The sequence below is a fragment of the Lemur catta genome, chromosome 17, assembly GCF_020740605.2.
Source record: "Lemur catta isolate mLemCat1 chromosome 17, mLemCat1.pri, whole genome shotgun sequence".
Lineage (NCBI taxonomy): Eukaryota > Metazoa > Chordata > Mammalia > Primates > Lemuridae > Lemur > Lemur catta.
The window spans coordinates 6004890-6012570 of NC_059144.1; positions in this window are offsets into that span (position 1 = coordinate 6004890).

Here is a 7681-nt window from a genome sequence, read left to right on the forward strand (position 1 = left end):
ACTCCAGTCATTGACTAATGGGTAACGCTCACATAAGTGGCGCTGATGCTGAAAGAAGTTTAATAATTATAACTTGAAGGTGAGAAATGGTTTAACAGTTGGTTACATTATCTGGAATCTTTTTACCAGAAAAACACTTGGTTACATACCAATTTAATATGCTATCAGAAAAGAGTGATAGGGGCCGGGCGCAGTGGCTCAGCGTGTAATCCTAGCCCTCTGGGGCGCCGAGGCGGGTGGATCGCTCGAGGTCAGGAGTTCGAGACCAGCCTGAGCGAGACCCCTTCTCTACTAAAAAAAGAAATAAATTATCTGGACAACTAAAAATATATATAGAAAAAATTAGCCGGGCATGGTGGCGCATGCCTGTAGTCCCAGCTACTGGGGAGGCTGAGGCAGTAGGCTCGCTTAAGCCCAGGAGTTTGAGGTTGCAAGAGTGATAGGGATGCAGCTCCACTTGACAAATCATGATTGAATTATAACCATTAGTTGGCTGAAATGAACATCTTTGTTCACACAGAAACCTATATGTAAACGTTTACAGTGGCTTTATTCATAACAGCCAAAAACGTGAAATAATCCAAATGATTATTGACCCTGTTTGTAGTTTTCTGTAGAATACATGGTACTTGATGCATCTGAGTCCTCAGTTTTATGTTCTTGAAACCAATTCTGGGTTATCAGGAAAAATTCTATTTAACATCTGGCTTAACAAAGAAGGCCACTAGGAGGAGGTATTTGCAATATTAAAAAACAGTAATAGATTAATATTCAGAGTGAAAAAAGGAATGCCTTAAATCAATGAGAAAAAGACAGGAAACCCAACAGACCAACGTGCAAAAGATAAGAACAGGCAATTTATAGAAGGGGAATCCCAGATACCTGAGAAGCATATGGAGAGATGCTTAAACTCATCAGTACGCTGAAAAATCCAAATTAAAATGACAAGATGCCTCATTACACCAATCACACAGCAAAATTAGAAAGCCAAAAATTTTTTTAAATATGGATATCCAAGTGTTCCAGTATCGTTTGTTGAAAAGACTATGCTTACTCCACTGAACTGCATTTGAACCTTTCTTAAAAATGTATTGTCTACATACATGTGGGTACGTATCTGGACTTTTCTATCCTGACTTACTCATCTATCTTTGTGCCAATACCACACTCCCTTGATTACTGTAGCTTTCTAATTAGCCTTGAAATCAGGTAGTGCTAGTTCTCCAACTTTGTTTCTTTGCAAAGTTATTTTGGCTCTTTTAGGTTCTCTGCATTTTGATATAAATTTTGGAATTGTTTGTCAACTTCTATCCAAAAAAAATGCTGGCCAGGCATGGTGGCCCATGCCTGTAATCATAGCACTCTGGGAGACTGAGGCAGGAGGATTGCTTCAGCCCAGGAGTTCAAGGTTGCAATGATGAGGCCACTGCCCTGTAGCCCGGGCAACAGAACAAGACTGTCTGGAAAAAAAAAAAGAAGAAGTCTGGCATTTGGACATTTTGATTGGAATTGTGTTGAGTCCATAGATGAATCTGGGAAGAACTGAGAGCTTTTTTGTCTCATGAACACAGTATGTATATCTCTCCATTTATTTGGGTCTTCTTTAAATTCAGCATCACTTTGTATAATAGTTTTCAGTGTACAGATTTTACACATCTTTTGTCAGATTTGCTATTAAGTATTTCATATCTTTTGGTGTTATTGTAAAGGATACTTTTAAAAATTTTTATTTATCTTTGTAGTTTCAATGGCTAGAAAAGGGCATTGTTTTAAATATTCAATTTCCAAGCGTTTGTTGCCAGTATAGAAATACAATTGATTTTTGTATATTGATTTTATATCCTGCATTTATTTGTTCTAGTAGCATTTTTGTAGATTCTGTTAATTTTCTACAATGATCATTTCTGTGAAGACAGTTTTATCTTTTTTTTCTCCCGTGCCAAGTAATCCTGTCATATCTTCTTAATTGCTTAATTCTGCACCATAAAGAGTCTTGATTTTTATTTACTTTAGAACAATAAATTTTGCTATTTTATTTTCTATACATTTTAGAGTAAGTTTGTTGAGTCTCTAAAAAAATTTCTAGTGGAATTTTGATTGGATTTCCATTGAGTTTGTGGGTTAATTCAGAGAGCATTGACATATTTACATAGTATATGGCACATAGAATAGCCTTCATTTGTCTTTATTTATGATCTTAGTAGACTTTAATATTTTTCTCTATACAGTTCTTGTTCATTTTTATTAGCTTAACTCTCAGATACCTTAGAGTATTTGCTGCTCTTATGAATGAATCTTATTTTCGATTATATTTTCTATTTGGTTATGAGTATGGAGGAACACAATTTATTAATGTTTTTTAAGTTGATCTTACATATAGCAGCCTCAATGGACTCTTACATTTATTCATTTAGCTGGTTTAGTTGGTTATTGTCATCTCATTTCCAAACAATGACAGTTCTATATCTTCCATTTATATTTATACTTTTCCTTTATTCTTAATTGTATTGGCCAGAGTGCCCAGTACTGTTGAACATTAGCACAGCCAATAAGCATCCTGCTGTCTTGTTTCCAGTCTTAAAGGTGTGTGTCTAAGTTTTTTTTTTTTTTTTTTTTTGAGACAGTGTGTCGCTTTGTTGCCCTGGCTAGAGTGAGTGCCGTGGCGTCAGCCTAGCTCACAGCAACCTCAAACTCCTGGGCTTAAGCGATCCTACTGCCTCAGCCTCCCGAGTAGCTGGGACTACAGGCATGCGCCACCATGCCCGGCTAATTTTTTCTATATATATTTTAGTTGGCCAGATAATTTCTTTCTATTTTTAGTAGAGACGGGGTCTCGCTCTTGCTTAGGCTGGTCTCGAACTCCTGACCTCAAGCGATCCGCCCGCCTCGGCCTCCCAGAGTGCTAGGATTACAGGCGTGAGCCACCACGCCCGGCCAAAGTTTTATCCATTAAATAAAACATCTATCTAGGTTATTGGTGGGTAGCCTTTCTTAAGTTAAGGAAGTTTTCTTGTTTCCTTTATGTTCCAGAATTTTAAGCATAACAGTATTTCGTCTGTTAGTAAAATGCTTTTTCTGCATCTGTTGAGAAAATCTCACACTGCTTTTCCTGTAGTCTGTTAATGTGGCACCTAACGGCAGAGGAATTGAGTCGATAGAATCTCTGATGTTCAGCCATTCCTGTGTCCCTCTCATGAGCCCTACTTATCAAGACAGATTATCTTTCAGGGCCAGAACCACGGTAAGGGGAGGGAGCCAAGTGAAGTTTAAGGAGGTGCCAAAAAACTCAGTCATCACAATAAATATTTAAAAAATTCAAAAATAATACTGGAAAAATCAGTGATTTTTAGATATGAATGAAACTTTTTAATAAGTCATTGGGAAATCCTTGCTTTTGCGTAATATGGTAAAGGTAGTTTGCAAAAGTAACTACTTATATATTTTATAGTTCATAGAAAGAACTAATACTGTGCATTCTTCTTGGAAATCTTCTAACCAGCAGTTTTAGCTGCAAAGATTTATAGTTGACCTTCATAATCACAGATGCCCAACAGTATTTGTCCATATCTCTCTTATGAATAACATTCTGCTTCAAGTCTGGTTGTTTGTGTATTTGTCTTATCTTTCCTACAGATTGCTGAGTCCTCAAGAATAAGAACGAGAGCTTACTCATGTCTGTATCTCCCACAAGGCTAGTGCTTTATAGGTACTATGTGTTTAATAAAATGTTTAAATAAATTTATTAGGGGAGAATAGCATTCTGAGTTGTCAAATTGTAAAGTAATAGGATTTGTGTGAAATTATTTCATCTTATTTGAGCCTTTTGAAAGTTGTTAATTTAAATGTAATGTAAATTACGTTCCATATACTCTTTACTTCTGCCTGCTCCCCAGGAACCTATTCCTCTTGCCTACCCAACCAGCCTGGAACCTTGTCCGTTTAAGTATTTGAACAGTCAGGCCATCTATTCCTTGATGAGAGGAGAGTTTCTGCTTTGAATTCTCCCTCTGCATTTTAGAAGTTAAGGTGATTCTGTCCTTATGGTAGATCACTTTTGGATTATCTGATGGCACGTTTGTGATCATGTATACCCCCATGTGATTACGTATAAAATAAAGATTATGTCAACACACACACAAAAAAATTAGTGATGAACAAAATAAAAATTTAAATAGAGACAGGACCAGTAACTGTGCCGTGCTAAGCCATATTGGAGCTGAGGTGAAAGAAAAAAAATCAGTAATGCTGATGCTGACTTCACTTAAGATTTGGGTATTTTGTTCATCATAGGATTTTTTTTGCATCAACTTAGATTTTTAAGATAGTGCCTTAAAATACTTACCTTTATGACTGAGTTATTTGGAATCTCCTTAAATTTTCCGCCCAAAGCAAGCACCCTAATCATGGCCCTGCTTTTTTTTTAAAAAAATTCATTGTGAATTCCTTTAAAATTTGTACCTGTTTTTGACTGAGTTGACCTATAATTTTATTATTTTTAAATTTATTTTATGTTCATTTTTATTTTTATTATTTTTAAGACAGGCTCTCGCTCCATCACCTGGCTAGAGTGCAGTGGCATCGTCATAGCTCACAGCAACCTCATACTCCTGGGCTCAAGCTATCATCCTGCCTCAGCCTCCCAAGCAGCTTGGACTATAGGCATGTGCCACTATGCCTGGCTAATTTTTCTATTTTTTGTAGAGACAGGGTCTTGCTCTTGCTCAGGCTTGTCTTGAACTCCTAGCCTCAAGCAATCCTCCTACCTTGGCCTCCTAAAGTGCTGGGATTACAGGCGTGAGCCACGATGCCCAGCCTATAATTTTATCTGTGTAAGTTATTTCTTACATAGACTGGGAATTATGGTTTCTTAACCTCCTAAAAGGAGTTGACTTCTCTCTTCATCTATTTTCAGTAACTATGTGTAAAGGCAGAAATTATCTATTCTTTGTCAATTTAGTCTGTCTGGGCCTGGGGCTTTTTTGTGGAGATGGTTTTGAGTGGCCTTTCAATATCTTTAATTGTTAACAGTTGCTATTTCTTTTTATACTAGTTTTGACATTTTATATTTTTCTGTAAATGTATTCATTTATATAGGGTTTCAGATTTACTCATGAGAAGTTGTCTATGATATCCTCTTATTGTTTTTAAATATTCTGCTGTGCCTGTATTTATTTCCTTTTTAATTCCATATTTTTATTATTTGCAACTTTTCTGTTAACTTGCTAATACTGTCAAAGGTTTATCTTTCTTCACTAGTTTGAAAGAATCAGTCTTTGGTTTTAGTCTTTTCTGTTTTTGTTTGTTTTCTGGTTCTTCCTTTGTCTTTATTTTGTTCCATTCCTTTTTGGGGTGGCAGGTAGAAACAGATGCCCACCCAACTGTCTTATTACCTACCGCTACGTAACAAGCCATCCCAGCAGAGCAGTGCCAGTTTGCCATGCGCACAGGTTCTGTGACTCAGAGCTTGGAAAAAATACTGCAGGGATATTTTGTCTGTGTTCCTTGCTGTCCTGGACCTCAGCTGGGAAGCCTCAGAAGCTGGGGTGACTCAGGGGCTGCATGTTGGCATTTTTCTTTCAGCAGGAAGTTAACTTGGTCAGACTCGTGATCCACACTCGCCTGGCTGGTGGCAAGCAGCCTCTAGTCCCCATTGTAGCCTTGCCTGCAAGCTGCTAGAGAATCTGCCTGCCACCTGCATGGTCCAGACGTCAGCCAGAAACTTGAGTATACACAGAATTTTGGACTCCCTTTTCCAGCTCTCTTTTTAAGAGTCCTTCCTCACTTTCTGGAAATTGCATTGGCCCAGACTTTCTTAAAGATAGTGAGTTTTCTGTTAGAGTTTCAGCTGCTTGCACCATGCTAAGATCCTCTACCTGTCCTCACGCGTAAGCCTTAAAAATGTCCCTAAAACTCACCAGGCTGGTCCCTTTTTCCATACTTTTACTTCCCTCCAAAATCTGCCTGCATTTGTTTACTCTCCAAAGCCTTTTGTCAGTGGGAGGGTTGGCTGGTTTGCCTAGTCCACCACAGTCCTCATCATCGGGTGATATTGAGAACTTCTCACCATTCGGTCTTGTGTTTATTTTTTTTTAGGGTACTCTGGATCAAATTAAGGAAGTTCCCTGCTATACCTAACTTGCTAATGGTTTCTTAAAACCATGACCAAGCATTTAATTTTTTATCAAATGTTCTTATATAATAAAAGGTTTTGTACTGCACATATTGAGATGATTATGTGATTTTTCACCTTTATTCTATAAATATGATGAATTACATTTATTGCTTTTCAAATTAAATAAATCTTACTTTCCTGAAATAAGCCCAACTTGAACATATGTTATTCTTCCTTGTTGCTAGAATTAGTTTATTAATGTTTTATTTAGGTCTTCACTGCTTTGTTCATGTGTGAGATCAGCCTTTAAGATGTTGGTATTATATTAAGTTTATGCTAGTCCCAGAAAATGGATGGAGTAAGGTTCCTCTTTTCACTTTTCTCTGGGTAGTTTTCACCTTTCCCCAGGGGAAATTCTTTAGGTCAGCATTACACCTGGAGGTAGTCCTAATGTGCTGCTAGGAGGGCTCTTTGAAGCCAGGGAAAAAACGATGACATAGAAAATAAGGTGGAAAAGGCAGAATGGCCCTGACAGAACATTGAGGATGAGTATCAACATAACTCAACTCTCGGGCTTGAGAACTGAGAGCACCTGCATCAATCTGATTTAATGGTTTGTTTCAGAAAATTCTTTCTAGGAAGATAAGACTAACCGATAAACCAATAAATAACTTCACTGTTTGCTTCAGGAGAATCCTGCAAAAACAATGTATCCTGGCCAACAGTTTGCGGACCTGGGTACCAACTCACTCATCAGAACCTTCACTTGGCTGCATCTGTTTGTCCTGTACTGTTGGGTCATAGGCTTTGCCCAATCCTGAGTCCCTGCGTTGAAAGACAGACTATCTCTCCATTGGGTTATCTATAAAATCAACAGAAGTTAGTTTTGCCTTGTTTTCAGAAAGATTCTCTCTTCACCGCTCTGTCCTCTACAATAGTCCTTTAGGTCAGCATTACACCAGGTTGGGGGTCTGAGGCCTGAGGTGCACGAGCTTTCTATTGACCTGTTGCCAGACTCTCCGGGGCTGGCCTTGGGCAGAGGTCCTGCTCCTTGGGGACCGTCCTGCCTCCTCTGGGCATCCACACTGGAACTCCGGCTCTAGATGGTGCCATTCCATCAAGGGTGACTTAGCATTACAGTGGCCACTTTGGAGAATCTTTGTACACCATTCTGAGTGTTGATTTGAGAGTGGCCTAAAAAAGTGTGAGAAAATTAACTCTTTCAGGCCCCAAATTGCAGCTCAAACCTGACGATTTCATTTTACGGCTCCCTCCATTGCCCTCTGCACCTGTCCCTCTTTCCGATCCACTTTCTTCTCCTCTGTTTTGCCAGAAATGCTGAAGCTCAATTGCCTCTTAAAGTTAAGTCATCTTCAGAACTGGGTAAGCTCTTTCTGGTTAATTTATTACAATAACAGCTTTATTGAGGAATGATTCACACACAAAAAACTCACCCACTCAAGTATACACTGCAGTGGTTTTTAGCATATTCACAGAGTAGAGGTGCTCATCCCATCACCACTGTTTCGATCCAAAACATTTTTATCACCCCGCCAAAGAAATCCCATA